This window comes from Myxine glutinosa, chromosome 4 (assembly GCF_964187855.1).
Source record: "Myxine glutinosa chromosome 4, kmMyxGlut1.1, whole genome shotgun sequence".
Classification (NCBI taxonomy): Eukaryota; Metazoa; Chordata; class Myxini; order Myxiniformes; family Myxinidae; genus Myxine; species Myxine glutinosa.
In genome coordinates, this window is record NC_136264.1 from 154,205,127 (window position 1) to 154,218,346 (window position 13,220).

A 13,220-nucleotide genomic window follows, 5' to 3' on the forward strand; every position below is an offset into this window, starting at 1 on the left:
AGGGAACGAATGTGCTCAGCTAACACTTTCTTTGGAACACTGAATACCATCATTGATTTTTTGAACGAACTGGGATATGTAAAATCAATCTCATTACCAAAGGTGTTCAACAAGAAAACTTTTACATCTCTATTACGAAAGTTACATTTGTCATCAATATTGTTCAAAGAGTCTCTGATAGCACTAAGTTCATAACCCCTCCCTTCTTTTAGGCCTTGCTCTAACTCTTTAACAACCTGATTCCAAGCAAGCTGTTTCTCAGACACTTTTGGTATGGAAGCTTTATCACGAGAGTCATACTTATACAAGTATTTAGTCATGCAGTCCCTGTGGTAGTACAGATCTGCTCCAAACACAGAATGCGCATCTTGAAGGTCGCACGTTCGGGTGAACACATCATCTTGAAAGAAGTTTGTCGCAGCCAGAAAGGCTGAAGCACGGCCTGATTCACTAATGCGATATTTCGTGTACTGTTGTTTGTGTGATTTACTGTCACAGATAATACACTTCACTTGACGTAAGGCTGTTGTGGACGTCTCTGTGGAGATTCGGTGGATGTCGGACGGCCTTAGAACGAGTACTTCTATCTTCTTCCTGCTCAGAACGGGACAGGTCTTGGCATACAGCGAGACTCTTCCTTTTCCTATTGAGAACTGAAGTCATGGTGTATTTTTTGTAACAGTCATTGGTCACATGATAAACAAACCCATCTCCTTTAACCAGCTTAAGCCGTTTGGAAACTTGATCATTGTGGATGTAACTTGCTTCTCGTATCCTTTTGCAACCATTAGTTGTGCTCACAGTTTTATCCCCCGCGCTTTTCTGGCAGATGAAGCAGTTAGTCGCATCAAACGAACTGTCTTCGGGCGGTCCTGAGAGAGTAACAGACTCCATCGTCAGCGGCCACGCCTGAAAAACAAAAAATGGATATTAGTTACGTTTGTACGGCTGTAAAAATCGGCAAGGTCGGACCATATGCTGAAAATATAAAATGTGAAAGACTGATAAGCCACAAAGAAACCCATGTTTATCCCTATTAAAGGGCTTCATAAGGAAGCTTCTGACAAATTTTGGTTGCTTTATCTACATAATTGGGTGTATGAGAGGTGATCGGATTTTGAGCGCCTTTCAAACTGAAAGTGATTTTTGGAGAAAAAAAAGCTAAATGACGGTTTTTTTTTCTAAAAAAGACAGTTTATAGTATTGAACCATGCTAAAAATGTGTTAGTTATGTCTAAACATGATAAATAAATGTTACATTTGAATCTAAAGCTGCCTACTCTTGAATTATTCCATGAAAACTGAATTTTGCTATTTCGGCTAATTGGCCTCAAGTCATAATCACGTATTGGGGTGTGCAGAAAAAACGTACTTGATCTGGGAGTGTTACCCAGATTTTTTCCAAGGGTCTCAACATATAGAACAGGAAAATCAAAAGTTTGGCCGTAGAAGAGAGATGTACACAAGCAACCCCCCAGAGCCAGGAGTAGTAAGGTCGAAAGAAAACGAAGCGTATCCAGAGGTGTTGGGAAAATAACGTTAGGCAGGAGAACAAACCTGAAAATGTTGGAGACGAAGCTGAAATTGGAAAAACAATATAGCCTATTTTACTCCAGGGGGTCCCAGGATTATCCACCCAAAATATCGTTGCGATCGGTTCAGCCGTTTTTGCGGTACCTGGGAACGAACGAACGAACGAACGAACGGACGGACAGACAGACAGACAGACGGACATTTGGTGAATTATAGTAAGACGAGTTATGTCTTGAATACTGTAGAACACAAATCACCTTCTTGTCAATTCCAAAATCCTTCCTTTTTGCAGTACTTGGACCTGTCAAATGGGGTGGTGTATAAGGGTGATGCATAAGACTGCTTCAATGGTGCTAAACTTGCAGAGTTTTTTAAATCTTCTTTTACATAATTATTTTATTAAAATAGAAGTACATATGATCCACTTAAACACTGCGCATGGTGGTAGCATGCTCTATGATCTCTGTAATTACCGAAAGTGGATGAAGGTTATGTTTTCATCCCTGTCTGTTTGTTTGTCTGTTTGTGAGCAGAATATCTCAAAAAGTTGTGGACGGATTCCGACGAAACTTGGTGGATAGGTTGGGTGTGTGACGAGAGATAATTTATTCAATTTTGGTAAAGATTCATATTCGGATCCGGATCAGGGATTTTAAATGTGATTCTTCTCCATTGAGCGATCGGGCTAAAAACAATATATAACATGATGTTTCAAAAAGTTGTGGAAGGATTATGACAAATCTAGGTGGATTAGTTGGTTCGTCAACAAGAACACTCCAATTCGATTTTGGTTCAGGAACGAATCCAGATCTGGCCTATCAGTGGGATACAAAACGTATCCCACTGTTCACCCTCGTAGAGTTATGCTCTTTACTGAGTGCCGTTCTAGTTCATTGAGGCTATTGTCTCTGATCTTGGAGGAGGTTCATTTTATAGTTGGGAGGATAAGTGATATGCGAGTTACTTCAGACATTTTTGTTTGTGTTTATAGAGGTTAGAGGCGAGTTTCTAGAAGAAGGTGGGAGATGAGATCTGACCCAGGAAATGAATACCCGCATCACACTGAAGGTATCCCGGCTTATCAGGCCGGTAGTAATGAAGAAGCGAGCGTTTTGAGATCTCAGTTTTAAGGTCGTCCAATGTCTTCTGATGATGCGGTTCCCACTTGAAATTGGCATATTGTTTGAGTAGCTCTCGGAGTAGCGCCAACTTTGGACTGAAGTTTTCCACATATCATGCGAGAATTGTCATCAGCCAAAGAAAGCACTAGATCTTGGACTTGGACGTAGGAGGGAAAATAGCCCAAAGCCCCTTGACCTTCTGAGGGTCTGGCTGGATCCCCTGAGCACTGACTGTACACATTCCCTAAGCATGTGATACTTCTCCTCTTAATGAAATACGTGGCAGAATTGAACACGAGTCCTTCACGTTGTGCAGTAAACAATAGCTCATGCAGGTTCGATCATGTTTCTGTTCTATCAGCATCAAGTTTGACAGTCCAGTACCCACTACCCAGTCTTGGCATCAAGCTTCAAGAAGTATTTTCACCCCAGCAAAACGATGATTTAGCTCTTCAGTTGAGGTTTTGTGATGTGGGAGAATCAGAGCACGGTTTAGGTAATGAGGATCTAGGCAGACACAAATGCCACCGTCCTTCTTTGTGATATATGTTAACGAACTAATCCATTATGTTGGTTCTGCGAAACGCCTAAACTGCCAAGACTCGTCATGTTGTCCAACTCAAACTTAAAATTTGTCCTTCAAGGCAATCGGTGTTCAGCGAGGAGAATAGACATGAGGGGGCACATTCCGATCAACAACTAGTTTGTGTGTGGCCCAAAACTCACCAATAGTGTCGAACTGTTGTGGATGTGTAGCGAATATGTCCTCTACACTGTTGTATAGGGGTTATTGTTGTGACGGGTGACAACATTCATTATTTCACATGATGTTGTTGCTGTCATTGTGTTGATGTTGTTGTCAACAATGATGTTGTTGTTGCTGTCATTGTTGTGGTGTTTCCCTGAATATTGTGGACAAGCACAGCTTGGCCCAGTGACCGAATTTTCCACATGTCTGTATGTATAATTTAGAGTGAGGCAATGGTCCTTTCCAATCCGTTGAGGGTTTCCACAATTCTTACAACATGCCGGTGTTCTGCTGAAAAAGAGACATTGGTACATTCCTCATTGTCATGCATCACGCTGCCTTTGGGTGGGGTACTAAAAGTGTTCATGGTCTGGATCGGAGCAAGGTACATGGGCATAACTTCATGGGCTCAGCCCAGCTCTCGGGCTTTAGCCACAGTGAACTGTTTATCCTTGAAAAGGAGTTCTTTTTTAAACTCTGGGATTAAAGTAGCTCATGTTCTTCGCTTGGAGGGGAAAAAAGAAATCACATTTCATTGCCAACAAACAACAGCAACTGATGAAGGAATCCAATGTCTCACCCGGTTCCTGTTTATAATGGCATCGTTTTAGCCGTGACACACGAAAGTTATCCGCAGGTTCCAATTATTTTGTTACCACCATGTCCATGACTGGCTCATGGTGTCAGCACCCACAGCCTCATCGCTGGACTTGGTATTCCAATACTGGTGGTGTGGCGAAGGAGATTGACCATGTGCTCTTCGATGGTCGATGGCAGATGCTCCAGCACTGCAGGGTCTACCGGAGTGCTCATTTCCTCAACACTGACCACAGGCCTGTTGTAGCAACTCTGAAATTGCAGCTACAATCAAAGAGAATGCTCTCGTCCCAGCCTAAGCTGGATGTGGGCAAGCTCAAGGAGGAGAGGTTAGCTGAGGAGTTTGTGAGCAGATTGAGTGGGGTTTTGGTGGGTCTGGATGCTTCGGGGGATCCTGAGGAGTTATGGAGTGCCTTCAAGACCACCATCCTTGGTGTTGCTGGTGGCTGTCTTGGAACCAACCGTCAGGCGAAGAAGAATTTTGTCTCTCAGGAGACACTTGATACCATCAACCAGAGTTGCAGGGCCAGGCTCGACGGCAGAGCTGAACAGTTCCAGGAGCTTAGGCGTAAAACTGTATGCTCGCTGAGGGTGGACAAGGAGGCCTGTGTGCGAGGAATCTGTGAAAGGGTAGAGCATCACTTGTGGACATGTGATTCTCGTCCTGCTTACAGTGGAATCCGTGCATTGCGTTCCTCTAAGCCTGTCCCTCGGTGTACTGCAGTTAGAGTAGAGGATGGTGGCCTCTTGACAGAGGAGTCTGAAGTGAAGGCCCGCTGGGCCGCTTACTTTGAGCGGCTGTACCTGGCTGACTCACCAGCTGTTGAGTTGGATGTCAGGGGTGTTGCTAGCCCAAATGCTGACCCCCCAATTAACTGTGAACTGCCTTCACTTGTGGAAACACAGGCGGCGGTGAACCGGCTGAAAGGGGGCAAAGCTCCTGGAATTTGTGGCATCCATGCTGAGCTTCTCAAGCCTGGTGGAAATGCTTGCATTCAGTTCTATGCTCTGTTGGGGGGCATAGGCATCATCCCAACTGACTGGAAGAGGGGCCTTGTTGTCCCCCTCTGGAAAGGGAAGGGTGATCACCAGTACTGCAACAGCTGCCTCGGGGTGACGCTACTCTCTGTGCCTGGGCAAGGTCTTTGCTTGGATCATTCTTGAGAGGGTTCCCGCCATCTGCTCGAGCACCAGCGACCAGAGCAGTCGGGCTTTACACCAAAGAAGTCAACGATTGACCATATCCTTGCGCTTCGGGTCCTCACCGAACGCAAGCGAGAGTTTTGCCAGGGGCTGCTTGCAGCCTATGTTGATCTCCACAAAGCATTCGATTCGGTGAATCGGGATGTCCTCTGGAGGATTATTGGTCTTCGTGGAGTGCTACCAACGCTGATCAATCTGATCTCTGAACTATACTCTGGAACTGAGAGTGCTGTGAGGTGTGGTGGCTGCATTTCTGACATATTTAGAGTTGTTACTGGAGTTTGGCAGGGGTGTGTACTGGCTCCCACACTCATAAGCGCTTGTATGGACTGGATTCTGGGGAGGATGTCAGAGGCCAGGCGGCTGTGCATCCTTTGGGAGTGTCAAGATCTCTGACCTTGATTTCGCAGATGATGCAGTCATCTTAATAGAGATGCTAGATATCCTTATGGGGGCCGTCCAAGCGCTGAATGAGAAGTCAGAGCTGCTGGGATTACGGATTTCCTGGGTCAAAACCAAGGTCCAGGCTTTCAATGACATCTTGGATGCTGCTGTCTTGTCTATGCCTGTTTGTGGAGAAGATGTTGAGGTCATGAAGAGATTCACCTACCTTGGCAGTGTTATTCATGTCTCTGCATGTTGTGAGCCAGAGGTTGATAGACGTCTGGGTCAGGCCTGGGGAGTCATGGATTCAATGGATCATGGGGTGTGGTGCTGTCTGTTTCTATGCAGGAGGACGAAAGTCAGAGTCTTTAAGTCCTTGGTGCTTCCAGTCTTGCTCTATGGATGCGAGACTTGGACTTTTACAAAGGGCCAGAGAATGAGACTTAACTCCTTTGGAACCAAGTCTCTTTGGAGAATCCTTGGTATATCGCTGGTCAGACTTTGTGTCTAACGAGTGGTTGCTGAGAGAGACACAGATGAGATTTGTTTCCTGTATGGTCCGTGAGCATCCGCTGCGGCTGTATGGACATGTGGCTCGTTTTCCGGACACTGATCCAGCTCACCAGATACTCTCAGCAAAGGAGCCTCATGAATGAGGAGGCCAACGGGCCGACTGCATGCCTCATGGTTGCAGCAGGTTGATCGGCATCTCAAGGAGATAGAGATGGGCCAGGAATCAGCCTGGGGGATGGCCAGACAGAGGCCCCTGAAGTACCATCAAAAAGTGGATGTGGTGACGTGCTGCTCTGGCGCATTTCCCATACCTAACCTGACCTGATTTCTGACCATCAGTTGGATTCTGTCCCAGTCACAACCTTGGACTTGCTGTTGCTCCTATGTCAGCAGGTGTTGGAGGCCCTAAATCTCAAACAAAATGTCAGAACCATCTTCCTGGATAATATCTCGGGCATTTTGTATATTTGGTATCCTGCTCCACTTGCCAAACCTATCTACTGCCTGTGGCATGCAAGGTGTTCTTCATACCTGGATTTATGACTTATTCCCCTCGTGCAGTCAGTTTGCTTCTATCAATGGAACCCTCTCTTCTTCTCTCCAAATGGAGTCTGGACCGCCCCAAAGCAGTGTTTTACTTCTACTCTTGGAATTTATCGACATAAACAACCTCTCTACTGCTCTGGAATACCCTTTCTTCCTTATTGCAGACTAGCCGAAAGCACCCGGCGTTGCCCTGGTTCTTTTTGAATGAATTTACTACTATAATTCAGCTTTTACTCGCAGCCGTAGAAGATTGACTACTATAATTCAGCTCAGCTTTTAATTGCGAAATGGGCCCAGCCTGGCCGAGGCGGCCTCGACCGGCCTCGCCACCTAGCCTATAACCTTCCCGGGGCCCGTCCCGACATTTTTTGTTTCAGAGGTTTCCTTCTATCTTTCACCGTTCAGGAGATTAGCGCATGCAGACAAACACACAAACAAACAAACAAAAACTTTCTTTTATATATATAGAAGAAGAAGATGACTCCACATTTTGTAATTCCCCCTGAGAGACAGACAGCAGCTATGTCACCCTCTGCTGATCTATAATTGATTATATGATGGTTTGACAAATGGAACATATCTTTCAAACTTCATAAATCTCAGTCTTCACCTTTCATTCTGGAAGGACCTAAAATGAACATAACTATTTCCATGGGCAGACACTTGAAGAGGTTAGCAAAGCTGACCTCCAAGATGCCGCAGACTGGGAATCCACTCTCAGCACGAGTCATTTCCTGAAAATGCAGAACAACTCACAGGCTACAAAGACTTTGTATGTGCAGTAGCTCAATGGAGTAATGCTCTCCCCTATATACTGGTGCCCCAGCACCATATGTGCCTCTAGCATCTGTAGAATAATCACAAAGCTGTCACATTATTGGCATCCCCTGCAATGATGATGAAGCACAACACACATACTGTTCTCACAAGTTGGCAGCTTCTTTTTTTTTTAACAATCTCTCCTCATGTCTGGCTCCCTCTTCTCTTTCAATCCTCAGAACCCTCCCCCCCCCCCCCCACCCCACACACCCCAATAACTCCAGGATGCACATGATCTGCCAGTCACACCTCCTTGGTTATATATTAACCGTTTTTGTTATTTTTTTTCCCATTTGTTGTTGAATCCCATTCTTCCCTCCAAAGCTTGAAACGATACAAGCATCACCATATCATGTCATCCACTATCCTAACTTGCAATCTTCTCTAACCTCATTAACCTTACATCGATCCTAACCCAACCCTCTCAATTTCAGGTTACTGTCTTCTCCTCTCATAGTACACTTACTTTTGTTTCATGGAGGAAGGTCCATCCTTGTGCTTCATGGAGGTTCATAGAGGAAAGTGCTTCCTTGTGGTTCATGCGGAGGAAATGTGATCCAACACAGTTGAGTTCACACACATTGAAGCATACATTATTTTTCGCAACTCAAACCTTTGTTGCACAACACAAAAAAGAGAGGAAGAATTACCGATTTTTTTTCACTAGCAACAAGGAAGCAACTTCCAAAACAGAATATATTTCATTCTCAGCATCTAAATCATCCACCAAGGGTGGCTCGGGAGCATCCCATTTATAAAGGATGTTCGGAAATTGTATATTGTATAAATCAAAAATATCAATCCATTTAATCCTACACAATTTTTATGGAAATGGAAATGGTTACACTATTTTAAAATCTTTTTCAGACATTTTTCCAGTTCCAGTGCCCTCATCAAATGGAAAACCCTGTACGCTCCTGTGTGCATATTCATCAGAGAAAGGATTCAAACAATTGTCATGACGACATAAATTGAACAATGAAGGTGTTGCATACTTTCAGAATTTTCAGGAATTTCCTATTCAATTTCAACTTTAAAAAACTGAGATGTTTTTCGGTTTTAATAGGTAATATTCTTAATTTACCCGTTTTAAGTTGATAAATGCACAGCCTCTAGGGGTGTAGTGTTGTTGAGGGTGTAGGAATAAGGTGGGGGATTTTGACTGTGCTCGATGCGTTGTTTCTCACCCTCCCGCTGGGGAAATCACTGCACGCAACGAACTCCAGTTGCAGCACAATTGTGGAGTGAAGGAAAACGAAGACGGAGGAAGAACAAACCTCCGTCCTCATTTGAAAGGCGTGAGGCAGCGGCGATGAGGCTGCTCTGGGTGCCTGGCGTCTCGTTACCCTCGTCCTGAGGATTACCGGACTGCCACTGGAGGCGTTTGACGGGCCCCGAGGGCACTTTGCACAGAGTTGTCTAAAAGCTTGTTAGCTTCAGGGACCCCAGTTCATGCGCATTGCCATGTGCAAGCTGTGCAGCCTTCCTCCACCCATGTTGGAGAACTTTGTCTGGATCTTTGCTTGTGGTACTTATTTAGAAAAAGCTGCCTTGTGGTATTACTACTGTTTGATAACGTATTTGTGATGAGCATAGAATATCACAATACTGTGATAATCTTACGATAATTCACCAAATGTCTGTCTGTCTGGCAGTTCCCAGGTACCGCAAAAACGGCTGAACCGATCGCAACGAAATTTTGGGTGGGTAATCTTGGGACCCCCCTGGAGTAACATAGGCTATTTTGTTTTTCGAATTATTTTCCCAATTTTCCAATTTTTCCAATTTTCCAGTTTTTCCAAACACGATGGAATAATATTTACCGATATGAACAGTGATATGGCTTTTATTGAAATTCAACAAATACTGTTTAGATTTTGATGATTTGCGTGTGCTATGATTTAACGGATGTTTATATAAATCGTTTAAAATGAAAAAAGCCTTCAATTTCTGATATTTTTCCTTTTCATTTGGGCCTCGCAATTGAAGCCCCACCCATAGGGCAGGTACCGTTGCTAGTTGCACTAATCGACACAATATTTATGATAAGAATAAGGTTTTTGCATCAATCATAATAATCAACAACTGTCTTAATTACTGTCTAGCCTGGTGTTGGCTTAGCGGTTAGGGTGCCGGCTTGGGATACCTAGGATCCTGGGTTCGAATCCCAGTCGATCGCTGAATTAACGCCAGCGGGGTTGACTCAGCCTGTCATCCTTCCGACGTCGGCAAATTTAGCACCAGCTTGCTGGGATGAATGATCACGGTGTGTACCCCGATTTAGAATAGGTACACCGTATCCCCGCGCATCGTAAGGGTGACTAAGGGTTGGCGTCAGGAAGGGCCATAAAAACATTGCCTCAAACAGGGAACCATGATTGTCATGGGGCCCGCAAGGCTAACACCCGCTCTAGTGGGGAAAATGGCCTTAACACGATCATTATATATTCTATTGTCTTAATTACTGTCATCATAGGGGATATTACAATCATAGTTGTCATTGTGATAACAATTACAAATTATCACAATAATCTCTCAAAAAAAATAACACATTTAAGAGTTAGGTTGTTCACCGCACTTCATTAGGCCACTTGCTTGGGCAGCCAGTTGAAGTTCCTTGAATAAAATTCTGAACCTTCAATGAGAGATCGATGAAATGTTTTTTTGCATCTTTTAATGAAAAAAAACTTCATAAGCCAAAGTGATATTTGGAAGGAGATATTGGAGGTGTCGGATGCCAATTCTGTGATGGAACCTACACTTGAGGTTGAACCATATACTCATGCCACATGATAGATCGGTCCTTAAATTGTGGAAGACAATCGCCCCTAAGTGTTGTTTCTGAGTGTGAGCAAAGCAGCATTCTGACCATAGGTCTAAGACAATTAACTCTGCTTTTCTTTTGGCTTTTTTGCTTTTTATTTTGCTTTTTTATTATTTTTTCTTTGTGCTCAACTTTTTGCTGTTTTTTAAGGCTTCATTGATGAAGCCAAAATCCTCTTAAAATTCAAGGCATACCATGCGTATGCCTTGAATTTCCCATGAACATCTCCCATGACAAATATCGCCAATATTCTAAAGTTCCTGCTTGGTCACGTGCTTTAGTTTCTCCAATACACCAATCAAAACTTTAAAATTATCGGATGGAGCCATGAGCACGTAGCTGCAACGTTACCTGTATATGCAAAGCAATATTGTTTACAGTTTCTGAAAGTAATGCACATAATGTCTGGTGTAATATTAGGATGATTGTAATCTAGAATCATGCTTAAAAGGCACTTCAGCATATGATTGATCCAGTGCATGAGACGATGTGAGTGCCAAGTCCACTCAGCAAAGAATGTGCACCACAAGGAGGAACATCTTGAGGGCTTTACAAGGGGCCCTATGATAGTCATGGGCCTCCACATAATCCCACTGGGTCGTCCCACAGCGCTGCAGCTGCCAAAGCATGTCCATCAAGGCAATCCCCAGGTCTTGCCCTGTGATGAAACAACGTTTTTACAAACTATTGTTTAGTGTATGGGTCTAAGGACAAAGGGACTATTTCTTTATGGACAATGCACTTGCAGGTGGTGGGATTTAGGATTTTGTTGAACTCACCTTGTCACGTTACTTCTAAAGTTTTAAAATGCACTGAAAATTATTTGGTGTGCATTGGTGTCTTTGCATCGACCAAAGAGGAGGATTTTGTGGTTGGATTGATTGTACTTCACCCCTTTTTACAACAGATGGAAGGATTAGGAGTGGTAGAAACGTCGTGAACTACTGGACCCCACAAGCTACATGGCAAATGTCCAAATTGAAGGATATGGTATCTGCAGTATCTGTTCAGTGGGTATACTTAAGGTTTCTGACCATAATATAAGCCCATGTGACATAATGTTACTAGAGGGCATCCTGAAGTGGTAAGGCCCGAGCTACTTCGACCCTCCATGGAGAGAAATATAACTTTAGTGGGAGTTGGATTACTAGATGTTCATGTGTATATAAACTTGTTTGTTGGATGAATCTTTTTCTAAGTCACATGTGTCATATGTGGTTGCTTTTGCTCTATAGGAGCAAAATATTGTTACGGACGCGGTTAAAGATGTTATTTACCGAGCGGTTGGTATTACCGCGACCGAACAGTTCCCCCGATTCTTCCCCAACTCACCCGATTCACCCAGACGTTGGCCAAATCGCGCTATTCCAAATCAATGATAGAAAGGACACAACGACTGGGAAAGAGGAAACGACGCAAGGGGTACAGTTCTCAAGACCTCCAGAGGAGGGTATAATTACAGTGGTGGAGAAAAGGGGTAGATTACAAGGCAGTGAGGTAAAGACACAGAAGAGATGGGCACTTAATTACCGTCTTATCTTTTCCCAGACAGACCACAGACAAACGGAACAAGGCAGACTTACACAGGGATTGATGGCAGGAAGGGACAGGTAGGTCGATAGCACAAGGTGCACCTTGGCTCGGGGACAGGATAAAGCACGGTCCAGAAGATGCGGGGAGGTGTCACAGCGCTCGGAGGGGACGTCTTTCTTTCTCCAAGCTCAGCGCGCATCTGACGTCATCCCCCTCTCACCGCGCATGCTCAGCGGGGAGTGACACGCCCTCGGCTGGTTGGTTCCGCCCCACTGGGACCGATCCGCCGCTTCCATTGGGCGCGGGGGTTACCGGGCTCCGCCCTTGACGAGGAGCTGACAGGGAGCCCCTATTTGGTAACCCCGTCGAGCACATGTTCGATGGCGGCTCGTTGGGAAGGCCTGGTGCCCTCCCAACACCCCCTACCAACCAAGCCGGAGTGAGGACGCGCACTTCCTGCGCTCGTTGTTGTTGTTGTTGTTGTTGTTGTTGAACTGTGAGGAAGAGCTGCGGGGAGGTATTGGGAGGTCCTAAACTTCCTAACGGTGCCATACAATCACATTCTGGTGCAACGAAGGGTCAGAATTAATGGAAACGAGTCCTTAACTGACATAGACTAAGAATAACTAGCAAGATGTCCTATAGTTGTCTTACATGAGATGCGGTGAACCTGGGCACGACATTTAATGGGGGAAATAGGGGGAGGTCGGGTCTACAGAGTGTTGTTTACAGAAAATGGGACTAGGGAATGGGGGATTGGGGATAGTTGGGAAGTATTGAGGAAATAGGGGAATATTTACAAGCGGATATGGATGGATGCAAATCCCATATCCGCAACATTGCACCCTTCTCTACCTCGGGGCGGCCCGACCCGATAAATTTTTACCTACTTTAGTGTGGCACTCAGATGTAGTTCCCTCTGCTATCCCATATCCGCAACAATATCTACTTGGGTATAAAGTACTATAATATAATACTTGGGTATAAAGCATGATAACAGCTATATTATCAGTGATCTTCTTTATCAAAATCCAGTAGAGGTGACCATTAATCTATACTATACTAGAACGCGGCACTCTTCCACGTCATGACGTCGACTGATATGCCTCCGCCCACATTATTACATCATTATAATACTTGTATCAAATTTGATTAAAATCCATTCAGCTGTGCCCAAGTTAGCACATTTTTACCTAACATGACCTCTGACCTTTGGCCTTTGACTTCGGGACCCCCAACATCTTATCAGTTAATCTTTACATAATTATACATATCTGTACCAAGTTTGAATTAGATCCCCTTAGCCATTCTCAAGTTATAGACCTATTATAGTCTTTGACCTTTGACCTTTTGAACCCAAAATCTAATAAATTAATCTTTATATCATTATACATGCCTG

At 44.3% G+C, this 13,220-nt stretch overlaps 1 long non-coding RNA gene across 1 annotated transcript; it reads left to right on the forward strand.

Moving 5' to 3' along the window:
* Window positions 1-556: 556 nt before the first annotated feature.
* Window positions 557-1,271, forward strand: LOC144891564 (uncharacterized). Its single transcript, XR_013622995.1, has 2 exons — window positions 557-612; window positions 830-1,271. It is a non-coding gene; the product is annotated as an uncharacterized LOC144891564 (long non-coding RNA).
* The last annotated feature ends 11,949 nt before the right edge of the window (window positions 1,272-13,220 follow it).